A 21,516-nucleotide genomic window follows, 5' to 3' on the forward strand; every position below is an offset into this window, starting at 1 on the left:
CTTGTCCATCACCAACTCCGGGAGTTTACTCAAACTCATGTCCATCTAGTCGGTAGCTTAGTTCATAGCAAAAACAAGACTGGGAGCTGACTGTGGCTCAGATCATGAACTGCTTATTGAAAATTTCAGAGTTAAAAGAAAGTAGGGAAAACCATTAGACTATTCAGGTATGACCTATATCAAACCCCTTAAAATTACACAGTGGAAGTGACAAATAGATTCAAGGGATTAGATCTGATACATAGAATGCCTGAAGTGATGTGTTCCTAAGCTTTGTTCATAGTGATTCTTCTTAAGGGCCACTTGACTTTGCACTCCAGGATGTCTGGCTCTAGGTGAGTGATCACACCACTGTGGTTATCTGGATCATGAAGATGTTTTTTGTATAATTCTTCTGTGTATGCTGGGCTTCCCTGATAGCTCAGTTGGTAAAGAATCTGCTTGCAATGCAGGAGATACCAGTTCAGTTCCTGAGTCAGGAAGATCTGCTAAAGAAGGGATAGGCTACCCACTTCAGTATTCTTGGGCTTCTTTTGTGGCTCAGCTGATAGAGAATCTGCCTGCAATGCAGGAGACCTGGGTTTGATCCCTGGGTTTGGGAAGATTTCCTGGAGAAGGCACAGACTACCCCACTCCAGTATTCTGGCTTGGAGAATTTCATGGACTGTGTAGTCCATGGGTTTGCAAAGAGTCAGACACAACTTAATGGCTTTCAATCTGTGTATTCTTGCCACCTCTTTTTAATATCTGCTTCTGTTAGGTCCATACTGTTTCTGTCCTTACATTGTCCATCTTTGCATGAAATGTTTCCTTGGTATCTCTAATTTTCTTGAAGAGATCTCTAGTCTTTCCCATTATTTTGTTTTCCTCTATTTCTTCGCATGGTTCATTTAGGAAAGCTTTTTTATCTCTCCTTGCTATTCTTCAGAACTCTGCAGATTCAGAACTCTGCGTTTCTTTTTCTCCTTTGCCTTTTGCTTCTCTTCTTTTCTCAGCCATTTGTAGTGAAAGTGAAAGTGAAGTTGCTCAGTCATGTCCGACTCTTTGTGACCCCATGGACTGTAGCCTACCAGGCTTCTTCGTCCATCGGATTTTCCAGGCAAGGGTACTGGAGTGGGTTGCCATTTCCTCCTCCACAGCCATTTGTAAGGCCTCCTTAAACAATCATTTTGCCTTTTTGCATTTCTTTTTCTTGGGCTGGTTTTTATCACTGCCTCCTGTACAGTGTTATAAATCTCCATCCATAGTTCTTCAGGCACTCTTTATCAGATCTAATCCCTTGAATCTATTTGTCACTTCCCCTGTGTAATTGTAAGGGGTTTGATTTAGGTTTGTGCTGACTGTATAGAGCTTCTCCACCTTTGGTGCTGCAAAGAATATAATCAGTCTGATTTTGGTATTGCCCATCTGGTGATGTCCATGTGTGGAGTTTTCTCTTGTGTTGTTGGAAGAGGGTGTTTGCTATGATGAGTGTGTTCTCTTGGAACAACTCTGTTAGACTTTGCCCTGCTTCATTTTGTACTTCAAGGCCAAACTTGCCTGTTACTCCAGGTATCTTTTGACTTCCTGCTTTTGCATTCCAGTCCCCTATGATGAAAAGGACATTTTTGTGTGTGTGTGTGTTAGTTTTAGAAGGTCTTGTAGGTCTTCATAGAACTGTTCAAATTCAGCTTCTTCGGCATTAGTGACTGGGGCATAGACTTGGATTACTGTGATATTGAATGGTTTGCCTTGGAAACGAACAGAGATCATTTCTGTCATTTTTATGACTGCACCCAAGTACTGCATTTTGCTTTTGCTGACTATGAAGGCTACTCCATTTCTTTTAAGGGATTCTTGCCCACAGTAGTAGATATAATAGTCATCTGAATTAAATTCTCCCATTCCAGTCCATTTTAGTTCACCAATTCCTAAAATGTTGATGTTCACTCTTGCCATCTCCTGTTTGACCACTTCGAAGAACATTTTCGAGTTACTCAACATGAGAATTGAAAATGTGTGTGTGCTATTTGGCAGAGAACTATGGAATTTATTCTCTAGAAGAAAAAGCAGGCCTGAAGCATTATATTACTGGCACACTTGAAAAGTGCTCACAAGTCCTTTTTTTTTTAAATTTTAATCAGAGGATTATTACTTTACAATATTGTGATTTTTTTTTTTGCCATAGGTATAGATGTGTCCCCTCCATCCTGAACGCCCCTCCTGCCTCCCTCCCTACCCTCTCCCTAAGCCTTTGGGTCCTTGCTTCATGCAATGAACTCACACTGATTATCTGTTTTACATATGGCAATGAGTTCTTACCTTCTTTTTTTCTCTAGATACTTTGAGACTATCCTGTTCCCTATAATTGGTAGCACTTGCTCTCTTTTTAAACAATTATTTATTTATTTATTTTTGGCTGTGCTGAATCTTCGTGGCTGAGTGTAGGTCTCTCGTTGTGCGGCTTCTCTTGTTGCAGAGCACAGGCTCTAGGGGCATGGGCTTCAGTAGCTGCAGCTCGCGGGCTTGCAGGCTGCAGTCTGCAGGCTCTGGAGAGCAGACTCGGCAGTTGCGTCACACGGGGCTTCATCGCCCCATGGCATGTGGAATATCCCCAGACTAGGGGTCAAACCTGTGTCCCCTGCATTAGCAGGAGGATTCTTAGCCACTGGACTACCAGGGAAGTCTCAAATTCTTATCTTCTAAACTTCAACAAAAGCTGCTTGCACAAACTATTTAATATCTGCCCCTATTAACAAGCCACATATTTGATGTATTAAGAAGTCAGAAGCTGGTCACTTCACTTCTTTCTACTGCCTCCAGTTGTTAGAATACTGGCAACGCGCATAAATATGTTTACTGGATCCAGGTAGATTTCCCAGCATCAGACTGATGGGATCATATTTTAGAGCTCCATACACCTGTGTGACTTCTGCATGCTTGATTTCTTTCTTTTTGTCATACAGAAGAGACATGCTGCAGAGAACTAATCCACCATCAGTTGCCACTGAGTACGGAGTGGCACCAGCCACAGTGGGAGGTCAAAAAACATAGATCCCAGTGAGGACACAGACCAGACCCAGGCCCACTCCCTGGGCTCCCATTTTCAGAAACTTCTCACTGGGCACACACACCTATGGTCACAGGGAAGAGGCCTCCCACAATGCCAACTGTGTACCACTCAGCTCTGAGAAGAGGCCCCCTTAATATAGTCAGAGGAGCCACCACTGCACACATCACACCAGGATACGGTAACCGCGCAAGATGCTTGGGGCCTGGACTCTAGTCATATGATATCAACAATACCAACACTTCAGCTTCAATCATCGCTGACAGCAGGTGCCATTGAAACTGCACCCATTGTTACACGAGCCTTTCATCATGAAGTTCATGAGAGCAGTTCTGCTCACTGCCAGAAAAGACGAGCTGTGAAACCAATACTTCTGTGAAGTACATATAGGTGGAACGGATTCTATCATTTACATGAAAGTGAAAGTGAAGTTGCTCAGTCGTGTCCGACTCTTTGCGACCCCGAAGACTGTAGCCTACCAGGCTCCTCTGTCCATGGGATTCTCCAAGCAAGAATACTGGAGTGGGTTGCCATTGCTTTCTCCAGGGGATCTTCCCAACCCAGGGATTGAACCCGGGTCTCCTGCATTGCAGGCAGACACTTTAACCTCTGAGCCACCAAGGAAGCCCATCCTTGTACATTGCTGTTGCTGCGTCGCTTCAGTTGTGTCCGACTCTGTGCGACCCCATGGACTGCAGCCTACCAGGCTTCTCCGTCCATGGGATTCTCCAGGCAAGAACGCTGGAGTGGGTTGCCATTTCCTTCTCCAATGCATGAAAGTGGAAAGTGAAAGGGAAGTCGCTCAGTGGTGTCTGACTCTTAGCGACCCCATGGACTGCAGCCTACCAGGCTCTTCTGTCCATGGGATTTTCCAGGCAAGAGTACTGGAGTGGGTTGCCATTACTGAGGCTAAATTACAGCCATTTCAATCGCCCCAATCCCATTAGACATTCTCAGCCCATAGTAACACAAAGCTCATAGACCAATATCTTCCCATCGGATCTATTTAAAATGTTTTTTCCAACGATGGTTCCAAAGCTGCCACCGTGAGTTCTTGGCCAGTTTTCCCATGCTGGATTCCAATTCTTGTCTTTGTGGCATATTCCCTGCTGGGTGTTAGGAGCTACTGATTCTTCGTCATGGAATTCTTTTTTTTTTTAAAGAATTGTTTCCAATTGTTTATATGTTGTTTCCAATTCTTTACATAAAAAGAATAATTTTGTATAAACAACAAGGACCTACTCTATTGCACAGAGAACTATACTCAATATCCCACAACCCACAGTGGAAAAGAATCTGAACAAGAATACATACATATATCCACATATATATACATATGTATAACCGAATCACCTTGCTGTATACTGTAAACCAGCTATACTTCAACAACAAAAATAAGTCCATGATTCACACTTTTAAAAAAGCTATATTTAAAAGTATACTTTGTGAAGTCACTTTACTTCTGTGCTTGTTTAGTCTATTCCCTACCCATATATATATATATATATATTTTTGCATATACTTTCAGTGTTTCTTATTGCAGGTATTGGCAAATTCAAATATATAATTATCTTCCCTAATTCTTTACTCAGAGGGTAGCATACTGTAAACACTTTTTCACACTTTCTTTTTTTTTTAAATTTATTTTATTGAAGCATAGTTGATCTACAATGCTGTATTAGTTTCACGTGTTGTTGTTGTTGTTTAGTCACTAAGTCATGTCAGACTTTTGCAAAGTGATTTAGTTTTTTAATATATATGCATATATATTCTTTTTCATGTTATCTTCCATCGATGGGATTCTTCACCATAGGGAAGGTGAAAGCTGGGTGGAAAGCCCTGGAAGGTGGTGTCCGAAGACATACAAGTCTTGCAGCCAGCGTGCTGGTGCAGCAGGTTTACCGGGCACATCTGAAATGCTCAGTCCCTGGTCCCCTCAGTGCTCAGTTTCCCTTTAGGGCTGGCAAAACACAACCACACACATGTCCTGTGCCCTCCGTCCACCTCTTACTCTATAATTTTCACTTAATAGAAATTATCTTGAGCTAAGATCTCAGATGGAGAAGGCAATGGCACCCCACTCCAGTACTCTTGCCTGGAAAATCCCATGGACGGAGGAGCCTGGTAGGCTGCAGTCCATGGGGTCGCTAGGAGTCGGACATGACTGAAGCGACTTAGCAGCAGCAGCAGCAAGATCTCAGACAATGTGAACAAAAATCAGGGAAGGAATAAATGAGTAGAACTATGCTAAAGTCTTCATCCTAAATAAGAAAAATTCCCAAGAATGGTAGTACTAAAGAATGTGCTAACTACTGGACAGTGGCACTCACCTCCCATGCTAGTAAGGTCATGCTTAAAATCTTTCATGCTAGGCTTCAGTGTTATGTGAACCAAGAACTTCCAGATGTCTAAGCTGGGTTTAGAAAAGGGAGAGGAACCAGAGATCAAATTGCCAACATTCACTGGATTATAGAGAAAGCAAGGAAATTCCAGAAAAACATCTACTTCTGTTTCATCAACTACACTAAAGTCTTTGTGGGGACCATAAAAAACTGTGGAAACCTTTCAGAGAGATGAGAATACCAGACCATCTTACTTGTCTCCTGAAATCTGTATGTGGATCAAGAAGCAATACTTAGAACCCTGTGTGGAACAACAGATTGGTTCAACATTGAGAAAGGACTATGTTAGCGCTGTCTGCTTTCACCCTTTAACAGGTTTGTTTAACCTGTGTGTTGAGCACATCATGAGAAATGCCAGGCTGGGTGAGTTACAAACTGGAAACAAGATAGGAGGGAGAAATATCAACAACCTCAGATACGCGGATGATACCACTCTAGTGGCAGAAAGCGAGGAAGGAACTAAAGAACTTCTTGAAGATGAAGGAGGAGAGTTAAAGAGTCAGGCTTAAAACTAAATATTAAAAAAAAAAAAAAAAACTAATATCATGGAAGTGAAAGGCAAAGGAGAAAAGGAAAGATATACCCATTTGAATGCAGAGTTCCAAAGAATAGCAAGAAGAGATAAGAAAGCTTTCTTCACTGATCAATGCAAAGAAATAGAGGAAAATAATAGAATGCAAAAGACTAGAGATCTCTTTAAGAAAGTTACAGATATCAAGGGAACATTTCATGCAAAGATGGGCACAATAAAAGACAGAAATGATATGGACCTAAAAGAAGCAGAAGATATTAAGAAGAGGTGTCAAGAATACACAGAAGAGCTATACAAAAAAGATCTTTATGACCCAGATAACCACGATGCCAGACATCCTGGAATGTGAAGTCAAGTGGGCCTTAGGAAGCACCACTACTAACAAAGCTAGTGGAGGTGATGGAATTCTAGTTGAGCTATTTCAAATCCTAAAAGATGATGTTGTGAAAGTGCTGCGCTCACTATGACAGCAAATTTGGAAAACTCAGCAGTGGCTACAGGACTGGAAAAGTCAGTTTTCATTCCAATCCCAAAGAAAGGCAATGCCAAAGGATGCTCAAACTACCACACAATTGCACTCATCTCACACACTAGCAGAGTAATGCTCAAAATTCTCCAACCAGGCTTCAACAGTATGTGAACTGTGAACTTCCGGATGTTCAGGCTGGATTGGAGAAGGAAATGGCAACCCACTTCAGTGTTCTTGCCTGAAGAATCCCAGGGATGGGGGAGCCTGGTGGGCTGCCATCTCTGGGGTTGCACAGAGTCGGACACGACTGAAGTGACTTAGCAGCAGCAGCAGCAGAGGAACCAGAGAACAATTGCAAACCTCCTCTGGATCATCGAAAAAGCAAGAGAGTTCCCCCCCAAAAAACCCCACATCTACTTCTGCTTTATTGACTATGCCAAAGCCTTTGACTGTGTGGATCATAGTAAATTGTGGAAAAGAGATGGGAATACCAGACCACCTACCTGCCTCCTGAGAAATCTGTGTGCAGTTCAAGAAGCAACAGTTAGAACTGGACATGGAACAGCAGACTGGCTCCAAATCAGGAGAGGAGTATGTCAAGGCTGTACATTGTCACCCTGCTTATTTAACTTATATGCAGAGTATATCATGAGAAATGCTGGGCTGGAAGAAACACAAACTGGAATCAAGATTGCTAGGAGAAATATCAATAACCTCACATTTACAGATGACACCACCCTTATGGCAAAAACTGAAGAGGAACTAAAGAGTCCCTTGATGAGTGTGAAAGAGGAGAGTGAAAAAGTAGGCTTAAAACTCAACATTCAGAAAACTAAGATCATGATATCTGGTCCCATCACTTCATGGCAAATAGATGGGGAAACAATGGAAACAGTGACAGAATTTATTTTTGGGGGTTCCAAATCACTGCAGATGGTGACTGCAGCCATGAAATTAAAAGATTCTTGCTCCTTGGAAGAAAAGCTATGACCAACTTAGACAGCATATTAAAAAGCAGAGATATTACTTTGCTGACAAAGATCCACATAGTCAAGGCTATGGTTTTTCCAGTAGTCACATATGGATATGGATGTGAGAATTCAACTATAAGGAAAGCTGAGCACTGAAGAATTAATGCTTTTGAACTGTGGTGTTGAATAAGACATTTGAGAGTCCCTTGGATGGCAAGGAGATCCAACCAGTCAGTCCTATAGGAAATCAGTCCTGAATATTCATTGCAAGTACTGATGCTGAAGCTGAAACTCCAATACTTTGGCCATCTGATGTGATGAACTGACTCATTGGAAAAGACCCTGATGCTGGGAAAGATTGAAGGCAGGAGGAGAAGTGGATGACAGAGGATGAGATGGTTTGAATGGCATCACCAATGTGATGGACATGAGTTTGAGCAAGCTCTGGGAGTTGGTGATGGACAAGGAAGCCTGGCATGCTGCATTCTGTGGGGTTGCAAAGAGTCGGATATGACTGAGTGATTGAACTGAACTGAAGATCATGGCATCTGGGCCCATTACTTTACGGCAAATAGAAGGGGAAAAAGTGGAAGTAGTGACATACTTCCTCTTCTTGGACTCTAAGATCATTGCAAATGGTGACTGCAGCCATCAAATCAGAAGCTTCTTGGCAGGAAAGCTATGACAAACCTAGACAGTGTTTTGTTTTGTTTTGTTTTTTTTTGCATTTCTTTTTCTTGGGGATGGTCTTGCTCCCTGTGTCCTGTACAATGTCACGAACCTCCATCCATAGTTCATCAGGCACTCTGTCTATCAGATCTAGGCCCTTAAATCTATTTCTCACTTCCACTGTACAGTCATAAGGGATTTGATTTAGGTCATACCTGAATGGTCTAGTGGTTGTCCACTAGAAATGGTTTTCCACTGGAAAGCAAAATGGCTGTCTGAGGGGGCCTTACAAATAGCTGAGAAAAGAAGAGAAGCAAAAGGCAAAGGAGAAATGGAAAGATATACCCATTTGAATGCAGAGTTCCAAAGAATAGCAAGAAGAGATAAGAAAGCCTTCTTCACTGATCAATGCAAAGAAATAGAGGAAAAGAATAGAATGGGAAAGACTAGGGATCTCTTCAAGAAAATCAGACATACCAAGGGAAAATTTCATGCAAAGATGGGCTCAATAAAGGACAGAAATGGTATAGACCTAACAGAAGCAGAATATATTAAGAAGAGGTGGCAAGAATACACAGAAGAACTGTACAAAAAAGATCTTCATGACCCAGATAATCATGAAAGTGTGATCAATCACATTCACCTAGAGCCGGACATTCTGGAATGTGAAGTCAGGTGGGACTTAGGAAGCATCACTACGAACAAAGCTAGTGGAAGTGATGGAATTCCAGTGGAGCTATTTCAAATTTTAAAAGATGATGCTGTGAAAGTGCTGCACTTAATATGTCAGCAAATATTGAAAACTCAGCAGTGGCCACAAGACTGAAAAAGGTCAGTTTTCATTCCAATCCCAAACAAAGGCAGTGCCAAAGAATATTCAAACTACTGCACAATTGCATTCATTTCACACGCTAGTAAAGTAATGCTCAAAATTCTCCAAGCCGGGCTTCAGCAATATGTGAACTGTGAACTTCCAGATGTTCAAGCTGTTCAAGCTGGTTTTAGAAAAGGCAGAGGAACCAGAGATCAAGTTGCCAACATCCGCTGGATCACTGAAAAAGCAAGAGAGTTCCAGAGAAACATCTATTTCTGCTTTATTGTCTATGCCAAAGCCTTTGACTTGAGTAAACTCTGGGAGTTGGTGATGGACAGGAGGCGTGGCGTGCTGTGGTTCATGGAGTTGCAAAGAGTCAGACATGACTGAGCTACTGAACTGAACTGAGACAGTGTGTTGAAAACCAAAGACTTATTCTCCTGACACTGGTCTGTATAGTCAAGAGTATGGTGTTCCCAGTGGTCACTTACAGTTGCAAGAGCTGGACTGTAAAGATGACAGAATGCCAAAATATTGATGCCTTGAAACTGTGGTGCTGGAGAAGACTCCTGAAAGTCCCTTGGACAGCAAGGAGATCAAACCAGGCAATCTTAAGGGAAGTCAACCCTGAATGCTCAGTGGAAGGACTGATGCTGAAGCTGAAGTTCCAGTGTTTTGGTCATCTGATGTATTCAGTCGAGTCATTGGAAAGTCCCTGATGCTGGGAAGACTGAGGGCAGAAGGAGAAAAAGTCATCAGAGGATGAGATTGCTGGATGGCATCACGGATGCAATGGACATGAACTTGGGCAAACTTCAGGAGATGGTGAGAGACGGGGGGGGGGCCTGGTGTGCTGCAGTCCATGGGGCCACAAAGAGGTGGGCATGACTGGACAACTGAACAACAACAAAAAGATCTCAGTCTATCTGAGGAAATCAGGGAAGGAATAGATTAGTAGAACTATGCTAATGTCTTCATCTTAAATAAAATAGTTCAAGATACAAATTATTAATGTCAGCAATTAGAAAGCAATTTTGTAGCTTGCTTTTTAAAATATTGACAAGAACTGTTGCACCACTCTAGTCATTCACTTTAGGAACAGCACACTCTATCACTTATCTGGTCTGCCTTCCTTTCTTCTGCTCTCTTTTCCCTTTCTGATTAGGAATGTGTCACAGACATGATGACATTCTATATTTTTTTATCCGAATATCATACCAGCTGGAAGCATTCTGTGTTCCTTTTGGCTTTGGACTTTTCATAACCTATGATCAGAGCATAATGGTTAAAGATGGCTGCTTTATCCAGTTCCCTAGGCAGGATTTATGTAATGTTAGTGCTCATTTATTTTGATATGGAGATTGAGCTTGGGAGGATGTGCATGGATTTAAGCTGTACACTTGTCTCCAGGATACAGAGAATGCTCTGATGCACTAAAACTTTGACAGTGCTGATTGGCAGGATGCCAAATGCAACCTAGAGGGCATCATAAGCAGTAGATGTCATAACAGAAATTCCTGGTGGTTTTCCTTTGGAAATACATCAAGATTCTAAACCTTTCTCACTAACTTCACTATTTCTACTTTACTGTTACCTCCCAATGTAACAATTGTAACTAGCTGGATTGCTCACCATTCCCCACTCCCTGACTCAGTCTATAGTCAACATGATAATCTGAGTGATTCTTTAAAAACATAAATCAGACCATGCTCAAAACCTTCTAGGGATTTCCCACTTGACTTCAGCAAAAGTCAACATCCCTACAATGATAGAATAAGGCCCGACCTAGCTCTCCTCTCCTTTCCAAGCACTTTCCTCCTCATCTATTCTGCTCCAGCCAAATGGATATTCCAAGCCACCTCCACCTCAGGAGCTTTTTTTTTTCTAACTGGAAGAAAGTTGCTTTACAATGCTGTACTGGTTTCTGGTGTACACAACGTGAATCAACCGTTGTTGCTGTAGTAAGTCGTGTCTGACTCTTTGCTGCAGCATGTTAGGCTTCCCGTCCTTCACCAACTCCCAGAGCTTCCTCAAACTCATGGTCATCGAGTCAGTGATGCCATCCAACCATCTCATCTTCTGTCATCCCCTTCTCCTCCTGCCCTCAGTCTTTCCCAGCATCAGGGTCTTTTCCAGTGAGTCAGCTCTTCACTTCAGGTGGCCAAAGTATTGGAGCTTCAGCATCAATCCTTCCAATGAATATTCAGGATTGATTTCCTTTAAGTTTGACTGGTTTGATCTCCTTGGGGTCCAAGGGGCTGCAGCACCACAGTTCAAGTGCATCAGTTCTTCAGAGCTCAGCCTTCTTTACGGTCCAACTGTCACATCCTTACATGACTACCGGAATAACCATAGGTTAGACCACACAGGTCTTTGTCCGCAAAGTGATGTCTCAGCTTTTTAATACACTGTCTAGGTTTGTCATAGCTTTTCTTCTCAGGAGCAAGTGTTTCCTTTTAATTTCATGGCTGCTGTCACTGTCCTCAATGATTGGGAGCCTAAGAAAATAAAATCCACCACTGTTTCCATTAAAAAATGGAAAACCCCATCCATTTGCCATGAAGTGATGGGACTGGGTGCCCTGACCTTCCGTTTTTGGATGCTGAGTTCTAAGCCATGAGTATACTCATGTTCCCTCCCTCTTAGCCTCCCTCCCAGCCCCCCAGCCCCCTCTAGGTTGTCACAGAGTGTTGGCCTGAGCTCCCTGGGTTGTCAGCCGCTTCCCACCAGCTATCCACTTTACACATGGCAGAGTACGTGTCAAGGCTGCTCTCCCAACTTGTCCTTCCCTCTCCTTCCCCCGCTGTGTCCGCAAGTCTGTTCTCTGTGTCAGCATCTCCGTTCCTGCCCTGCAGATAGGTTCATCAGCACCATTTTTCTAGATTCCATATTTATGCATTCATATATGGCATCCAGTCCCGCCACTTCATGGGAAATAGATGGGGAAACAGTGGAAACAGTGTCAGACTTTATTTTTCTGGGCTCCAAAATCATTACAGATGGTGACTGCAGCCATGAAATTAAAAGACGCTTACTCCTTGGAAGGAAGGTTATGACCAACCTAGATAGCATATTGAAAAGCAGAGACATTACTTTGCCAACAAAGGTTCGTCTAGTCAAGGCTATGGTTTTTCCAGTGGTCATGTATAGATATGAGAGTTGGACTGTGAAGAAGGCTGAGCGCCAAAGAATTGATGCTTTTGAACTGTGGTGTTGGAGAAGACTCTTGAGAGTCCCTTGGACTGCAAGGAGATCCAACCAGTCCATTCTGAAGGGTATCAGCCCTGGGATTTCTTTGGAAGGAATGATGCTAAAGCTGAAACTCCAGTACTTTGGCCACCTCATGCGAAGAGTTGACTCATTGGAAAAACCTCTGATGGAGGGGTTGGGGGCAGGAGGAGAAGGGGAGGACAGAGGATGAGATGGCTGGATGGCATCACTGACTCGATGGACGTGAGTCTCAGTGAACTCTGGGAGTTGGTGATGGACAGGGAGGCCTGGCGTGCTGTGATTCATGGGGTCGCAAAGAATTGGACATGACTGAGCGACTGATCTGATCTGATCTGATATGATATTTGTTTTTCTCTTTCTGACTTACTTCACTCTGTATAACAGGCTCTTGCTTCATCAACCTCAGTTTCCCCCCAGAATCTTAGAACCTGATGTTTTCTTGGCTTGAAATGTTCTTCCTCCAATTATCCACATGACTTGTTTCCTGACTTCCCCATGTCATTGCTAAAACATGACCATAGGAGAGGGGCTTTGCAGGACCACTCCTTACAAAATAGTCACTCCCCTGCACCCTGTTCAGGGGGCTCCCCTTCTCCTTTATTTCCTTTCTTGTTCTCCATGGCACTTGTTCACATCCGATGTACTCCGAGCTCTGTTATGTATTTTCTTAGATGTAGATCTCCTGGAGTGCAGGCTTCATGAGGGCAGGCAGCTTGTTCCATATATGGATGGATCCTGGAACACCACCCAGAGCACGGCACAGGAGGTGCTGAGTATGCATCTGCGGATGGCCATCACAAGCACACCTCTTGGCTTTCTTGGTAAAGTTTCACACTGCTTATTATGAGATAACAGTCATAAAAAGAGACCTCCTAGACAGGGGACTGGAGACAGTATCATACAATGAGTGGAAAGGTCAGGCCTGGTGTTGTGGGTTGAATTGTGTCCCCTCAAATTCATATGATGAAGCCCTAACCCCCAGTACCTCAGAAGGACAGCATTTGGAGACAGGTCCCTTAGAAAGGTGATTAAACTAAAATGAAGCCTTACAGTGGGTCCTCATCCAATATGGTTGCTGTACTTAGAAGAGAGGACATTTGGACACGCAGGGAGACACCAGGGCTGTGCACACATGGCAAGGCCATGTGAGGATTCAGTAAGAAGGTGACCTTAGGAGAAGTGAAACCTGTCAAGACCTGGGTTTTGAACTTCTGGCCTCCAGAACTGTGAAAAGAAAAATTGGGTTGTTTAAATGACTCAGTCTGTGGTATTTTGCTATGGTAGCCCTAGCGAATTAATAAGGCAAGTGATATTTTGAGTTGGACTTGCAAATGTCTGGGTCTGCTTATATATATGACACCAAGTGGGAAACACAAACTAATTGAAGGTTTCTAAAGGTCCAGTGATTCCAGGGAGTTCATAATCACTAAGAGAGAAAGGTATCCTACTAGTAGAAATTGCACAGAGCTAGGCTGACTTCAGAGTTGATTCATTGGAAAAGACCCTGATGCTGGGAGGGATTGGGGGCAGGAGGAGAAGGGGACAACAGAGGATGAGATGGCTGGATGGCATCACTGACTCGATGGACGTGAGTCTCAGTGAACTCCGAGAGTTGGTGATGGACAGGGAGGCCTGGCGTTCTGCGATTCATGGGGTCTCAAAGAGTCGGACACGACTGAGCGACTGATCTGATCTGATCTGAGGTTGACTTCAATCTCAGGATAAAAAAGGCTTCCCTAATGGGAGACCCACCACCATGTGCCAAGTCTCCTTCCAATGGATTTGCATGAACTGAGCCACCCGGTTCTCCCAGCAACTCCAAGAGAGCTTGTCACCTCATTTTTCATATGAGAACACTAAGGCACAGACAGGGTGGCAAAGTTGGCCAAGGTCATAGGTTTTAAGTGGCAGAACCAAGGTTCAAATTAGGCGGTGGCTCTGGAACTTGTACAGAACTTGGAACTCCTACATTCCACCTCTTTTTATGTATCTTCCCATGCCTGCAAGAGGATTTCCCCCCACATTTAGATTTGCTAGTCACCAGTCTATCTGTTTAGTTTTCTATTAGCACCAACCTACCTTTTCAGCTTAATATTTTTTGCTCATATACATTTAGAAAAACCATATCATCCCTTTGTCTCTCAACTTTTCCGTCTCCCCTTCACCCCCATGTTCCTGCTTTCTTGGTCTTTGCCTCCCTCCTTTGTGTTTCTGAGGTCATTCTAGCTTCCTATAGAGCCTCTGTCCTCATTCTTACCTCTTGTCCTTATCTAGAACCTACTCTTAAAGATCAAATCCAAATCCCAACTCCCCCATAGGGTCTTACTTTCTTCTCTGAAAATTTCATTGTACACACAGATAATTTGATAATTAAACATGTACTTTTTAATTAAAATTCTTCTATATTTGGCTCAATATTATGTATAAATATTCTCAAATCTTAACTCTTCACCAGTTTTATGTCTCATTTTCAAAATAGACTTGATTCATCGAGGACATGGATGAAATACTCCATATGATAATCTGAAAATAGAGACATTGATCTGCTTTGATATGCAAAAACAGTCAAGATAGAAGAAGGAGATAATAAATGTCATTCTAATTAACAGCTAGCATCATGTTGAATGCATTATATACATTAACTCATTTATTCCTTACAGTGTGTATCATTATCGCTATATTATAGATGAAGGAAATGAAGGTTAAAGGTACTGTATAGCTTGTCCAAAGTGATACAACTTGTAAGTGTTATGCTAGCATTTGGAAGTGCTGTGATGGATTAATATGAAGGATTTATAAAATAAGGAATTTAAATAGTGTGAGTTATCAGAAAAACTAGAAAGTGAAGTCGCTCAGTCGTGTCTGACTCTGCGACCCCATGGACTGTAGCCCACCAGGCTCCTCCGTCCATGGAATTTTCCTGGCAAGAATACTGGAGTGGTTGCCATTTCCTTCTTCAGGGGATCTTCCCAACCCAGGGTTCGAACCTGGGTCTCCTGTCTTACAGGCAAACTCTTCACCATCTGAGCCACCAGAGTTATCAGAAGGGAGAATGCAAATTGGCCTCGGAAGTTCTGGTAGACATAACCTAGAAAATTTGGTTGTCCATCAAATTCTCTGTTCTTCTTGAGCACACAGCTGGACCACGGCAGTCAGGTGTGGATTTATGCCTGAGCTTTAGCCAGTGTGTTTGAGCACAAAGGATGGAGGCTGTCTCTGAGCTTGTCTTTTCCAGGACAGGATGCAGATGCTGCTGCTGTGACCCTGCAGGTGACAGAGCCACGCGATGGAAGAAACCCAGGCCCCTGAATCACCACATGGAAGCCTGCTGTTAGGGGGACGCCACCCTGATATTGTGACATGAGCAAGAGAAGAGCTTATTGGAGGGACCTACTTGTTACTGCAGCCTCATTGACCTAACTGCTGCAATCTAGGAACTGGCAAGGGAGTCGGAGAGCTCTCAGCCTTGAACAAGAATTTGCTGTGGAATGTAAAGACCGTCTTAGAATACCTCTCACTCACAAACTGGCAGCCTCTATTTCACAGATGGTGGGGTAACAGCAGAAGTGTCTGTTCATTAGTGGCAGCCTATGGTCGATTGTTGGAGAAGGGCTTGGCAACCCGCTCCATTATTCTTTCCTGCAGAACCCCATGGACAGAGAAGCCTGGTGGGCTACAGTGCCCATCGCAAAAAGTCGGACGAGACTGAAGCAATTTAGCATGCACGGTCCATTGTGCCACAAAACACTTTTAAGTAGAATGAAACAAACTGGAGAATAACACCTCTTATAGTGATGAGGAATAGACATTTTCCATCTGCCCCTAAATTGAAAATTCCCTGATTCAGGCACAGCAGTTTTTAAAGTTTCTGAATTGTAATGGCCCAAACATAATACCTTATAGAACAACTGAGAATTTATAAGGTTCTATAAAAATTCAAATTACAATGCTTCTTGCTACTTTAGTCAGTAGTTCAAACATAAAAAATTAAAATTTTAATTAAAAAATTAAATAATTAATTAAATTAAAAATTAATTAATTAAATTAAAAATTAATTAAGTAAATTAAAAATTAATTAATTAAATTAAATTAAGAAATTAAAAATTAATTAAAAATTAAATCTGGATTAAAAAAATCTGGAGGATTGATGCGATTTATGAAAAACTTTTAAATGAGTGACAGACACACGGGTTAAGATGACGCGTTCCACTGAAGGTCTCTCTTTTGCCTTCACTGCCCTCTGTCATCCGTCCAGTCTCCTTTGAACTCCTATTTGATGTCAAGAACTGCCTTCTGTGAAGCATTTCTAGGCATTTCACTCATGTAATCACCCAGCTCTGTGGGACTCTGAAGAGCGGTGCTCTCCACTGAGTACGGCCTCAATCCTGGCTGCAGCCTTGGAAAGAACTTGAGACTTTCCTGTCCGCTCTCTCCCTCTCACACTCCTGTCTTCTTACCATTTAACAGTGTGTTGATCCTCAGCCCAAGGACGGATTCTGTCTTGGTCTCATTCGCTTCCTCGGGGCAGGCGGCTGCAGTCTCCCTCCCTGACAGTAGAGGGTGCCAGAAGACCACAACCCCTTGGAAGTCAGGCTTACCGTCGTTTTCCTTCCCAAGTTGAGCAGGAAATGGTCACGTGGTTTTTGGATGATAATGGAAGTTTCTCATTTTCCACCTCTTGATATCGCCGGTGACATTTTTTTTGGCAGAAGCTGAGAAAATAGACTAATTTTTCCCACATGACCACTCATTGTTTGCATCCATCCCCTTTCTCTCTCCTCTTCATACTGTCTTCTCCTCTTACAAAAGCTGTTTTTGCTCCATAATGCATCTGTTAGGTTATCTGTGGGGACTGTCCAAATACCAAGCTGCCGCAAGTTTCGAGGCTCCCCTCTGTACTTACCTGAGTTGGCTGGCTCACTTAAGCTCATCATATGGAAAGCCCCCAAAATGGAATTGTTAAGGAAGAAGATATCCTCTGAATCCTGTAATACAGTCAAAAAGTGTCTTTTGGTTGCTGTGTGGTTTGGCAGATTTGTAGATTAATATGGTGGTTGGGCTGTGTTTTAGGGATGGATCAGGATTCTGCTGTATTTACTTTGTTTTCTGTCTCAAGTAGGCATTTTACTGCCAAAACAACGTGAAGGGAAGGAAAAGGAAAAACTGTTGGGCCATTATCCCTGACTGCTATGGAAAATCCAGAGACCAAAGCTGCCTCAGCCATAAACGACATTTTTTTCCCAGTAGGGATTCTCTGGTTTACTCAGAGTCATTAATTCCTGCAACTATCGTCCAAATACAAGCATTTTGTGTTCATCCAGGATACAATGAGCCATATTTTTCAGAAGTCAGAGAATTTTGGAGAAAGGAGAGGCAAAGGTCGTCTGAGGCAGTTCACTCACTTTAAAAACAGCTCAGAAGTCTGAGGTCACTTAGCCTGTTGGGTCTTAATTTTCTTTAGCCTGTGTCTCTGTCTCCTACGTATTGTCTTATTGTTGACTAAGGTAACTTGTCAAGGAAATTGTATTTCTTAGATTGTCCTGAGGCTGAAGGCAGGCAATTATTTATTACTTTATTGAAGTATAACTGATTTATAATGTTGTATGGGTTTCTGCTGTATAGGAAAGTGATTCAGATATTATCAGCTATGCAGTAGGACCTTGCTACTTATCCATTCTCTGGATACTAGCTTACATCTGCTCAGTCCAACCTCCTACTCTTTCCCTTCCCCAAACTTCTCCCCCTTGACAACCACAAGTCTGTTCACTATGTCCATGAATCTGTTTCTGTTTCATGGTTAGGTTCATTTACGTCATATTCTAGATTCTATGTATAAGTAATACAATATGGTATGTCTTTATCTGACTTAATTCACTTAGTGTGATGGGGCTTCCCTGGTGGCTCAGCTGGTCAAGAATCCGCTTGCAATGTGGGAGACCCCTGGGTTCAATCCCTGGTTGGGAAGATCCCCTAGAGAAGGGAAAGGCTACCTACTCCAGTATTTTGGCCTGGAGAATTTCTTGGACGGTATAGTCCATGGGGTCGCAAAGAGTCAGACAGGACAGAGCGACTTTCACTTTCACATGTCTTTCTCTATCTGACTCAATTCACTTAGTGTGATAATCTCTAGTTGCTCATGTTGTCACAAATGACATTATTTGGTTCTTTTTCATGGCTGAGTAGTATTCCATGGCATATATTTACCATATCCTATTTATCCATCCATCCATCAATGGATGTTTAGGTTCTTTCTATGTCTTGGCTATTGTGAATAGGTACTGCTATGAACATAAGGCTACATGGACCTTTTTGAATTAGAATTTTGTCCGGATGTATGCCCAGGAGTGGGATTGCTGGATTGTCTGGTAATTCTGTTTTTCTTTTCTGAGGAACCTCCGTATGATTCTCCATAGTGGCTGAACCACTTTACATTCCCACCAACAATGTAGGAGGGCTTCCTTTTGTTCACATCCTCTCCAGCATTTGTTATTTGTAGAGTTTTTAATGATTCTGATTGGTGTGAGGCAGCACCTCATTGTAGTTTTTGGTTTAAAGGAGGCAATTCTAATCAGAAATATTTATCTATCTACTTGCGTATCTCTTGGAAAGAAATGCCTCATGCGACTTCTTACCCATAGAGGGCACTCTCTGAGCAGGAAATTTCCCTTCTAGACCATTTTATAGTCAGAAAAAGTTGGGCAGTCCTAACTAGATCCCTGGAGATGGGAACTACCAACACAGGCTTGAAAACCTTGTATCTAACCTCAGAACGTATTCAACCTAGTGGGGGCGGGAGGCTGGGGGGGGGGGGGGGGGGGCAGGAATCAGGATCTGCCTACTCTGGCCCGAAGGCTGTCACCCATTTCCTCCTGAGTCTGCATCTGCACAGCTTCACGTGTGTGCTCCTGCTTGTCTCGGCCCGAGATGCTTTTCCTTTCTTCGGCCTCTGGAAAATTCCTAGCCATAGGTCAGAGTCCTAAATTGTCCCTTCACTTTTCAAACCTTCCCTCCTCTGTATTCCAGAACTTTTTACATCCTAGGATTAGAGCACATATTAACCATTATTTTAATGTGTCTTGCTTTCTGGACTTTGAAACCCTTTTAGGAGCTTCGACCATGTTATCTTCTTGTTATCCTCAGTGTCTGGCCCTGTGTAAGGTCCATAATAAATGCCTGAGAAGTGTTGTTGAATATATGAATACATAAATCAATACAATTATGATTTTTTACTAACTAGGATATCATCATAGATGAGTGGGATTATCTGAGGCAGTCTGAAGCCTACAGCTTAGTTAGTTTTATTTTTCTTGCTAAGGTATTTCAAAGAAAATATATTTTGCATGTACAAAAATGTAGCAAAAGAAAACGACTGTTATCCAAAATATACAAAGAACCCTTAAAACTCAAACTAAGTTAACAAACAACCAATTGAAAACTGGATCAGAGACCTTAAGAGACACTTCACTAAAGAAAGTACAAAGATGGCAAATAAGTGTATGAAGAGATGCTCCACATATATCCTCAGGGAAATGAAAGTTAAAATAACAATGAGATACCAGTACACACTTATTAGAATGGCCCAAATCTGCAACACTAACACCAAATGCTGGTGAAGATGTAGCTAATAGGAACTCTCATGCATTGCTGGTGGGAATGCAAAATGTTACAGCTACTTGGGAAGACAGTTTGGCAGTTTGTTACAAAGCTAAACATATTCTTAGCATGCATGCTAAGTCACTTCGGTTGTGTTCAACTCTGTGTGACGCTATGGACTGCAGCCTGCCAGGTTCCTCTGTCCATGGGATTCTCCAGGCAAGTATACTGGAGTGGGTTGCTGTGCCCTCCTCCAAGGAATTGTTCTGACCCAGGGATCAAACCCGTGTCTCTTATGCCTCCTGTATTGGCAGGTTGGTTCTTTACCACTGCGCCACCTGGGAAGCCCATTCTTAGCATATGATCCAGTAATTGTGCTCCTTGGTATTCACCCAAAGGAGCTGAAAAGTTATGTCCTAATGAAAACCTTCATAGAGATGTTTATAGCAGCTTGATTCATGAATGCCAAAACTTGGAAGCAACCAAGATGTCCTTCGATTGTCAAATGGTAAATAAACTATTATTCAGGAGTGATGTCACCAAGTTGGCAACACAGGTTGTTCCTGACTTCATTCCTCACCACAAGAACAGCTAACAACAATTCAAGGACAAGTCACCACTGAGAGACTCTTAGAACACAGAGCTGAGGTTGGAGCAGCACTGAGAGCTCAGAGACCAAGACAGACGCGTTAGAAGGTGAGAGGAGCCTCTGTGGGCTGACTGCAAGGTCCTGCCCCAGGCCGCCTCAGCATCGTGCCAAGGAGTCGCCCCTGAGCCTGTGACCCCTCCAGTGGGTAGAGAGAGCCTGGCATTGGGGGGACATCCAGACCCGTCATCTAGGGAGCCCCCATGGGAACTGCCGGGAATCTGACTGTGACGGAGAAAGGGGCGGGGCTTGCAACCACCAGAGCCAGGATCGTGTCAGACCCGGTTCCTACCTGCAGAGCCCAAGCGGAAGACGCAACCAGCAGCTCTGCCCAGCAACAGAACCAAGTCAGCGGAATAGTCTGAGCAGGGGGCCATGGTCAGCCAGGCCGACTTCTGAGTGTAGCTCTGGAAGGTTATTCAGGGCTAAAAAGAAATGAGCATTTCATGACTCGATAAAGCCATGAAAAGGCAAGGAGGAAACTGACACGCATGTTACTAAGTGAAAGAAGCGGATCTGAGAAGTCTGCATACGATATGATTTGGACTGTATGACATTCTGGAAGAGGCAACACTATGGAGACAGTGGAAAGGCTAGTCATTATGAGGGGTGGGGGCTGGGGGAGGAATGAACAGGCAGAACACAGAGGATTTTTAGAGCAGTGAAAATATTCCCTAGGATGTTATAATGATGGATGCATGTCATTATGTATTTATATAAAACTGCAGAATGTATAACACTGAGGATGAATCCCAAGGTAAACAGTAGACCAATGGACGTTGGGTGACTATGATGTGTTAGTGTAAGGATTATCCTTATTTATTCTTACTAAGATTTATTCTTAGTAAGAAAATGTACCACTCTGGTGAGTGATGCTGGTAATCGGACAGATTCTACCATGGGACAGCAGGGGGAATATGGTGCATCTCTGTACTTTCCTCTGAATTTTGGTGTAAACCTAAGACAAATAAATAACGTTGTTTTTTTTTTTTTAAAGAAGAGATGTAGCTAAAAATATCTGGACCAAGACACCTGGGTAGAATTCAATCTGCACCACATTCTTCCTGTGTGACCTTGGATGTCACTTAACCTTTGTGGGTGTCTGTGGCCTCACTTGCACTTTTAAGGGATCCCTTTAGA

General features: G+C 42.9%; 1 pseudogene; it reads right to left on the reverse strand.

The window, feature by feature from the left end:
* Positions 1–2,671: 2,671 nt before the first annotated feature.
* LOC100139255 (growth hormone-inducible transmembrane protein-like) lies at positions 2,672–20,753 on the reverse strand (annotated as a pseudogene).
* Positions 20,754–21,516: the final 763 nt, after the last annotated feature.

Source organism: Bos taurus, chromosome 19, assembly GCF_002263795.3.
Source record: "Bos taurus isolate L1 Dominette 01449 registration number 42190680 breed Hereford chromosome 19, ARS-UCD2.0, whole genome shotgun sequence".
NCBI classification, from domain to species: domain Eukaryota; kingdom Metazoa; phylum Chordata; class Mammalia; order Artiodactyla; family Bovidae; genus Bos; species Bos taurus.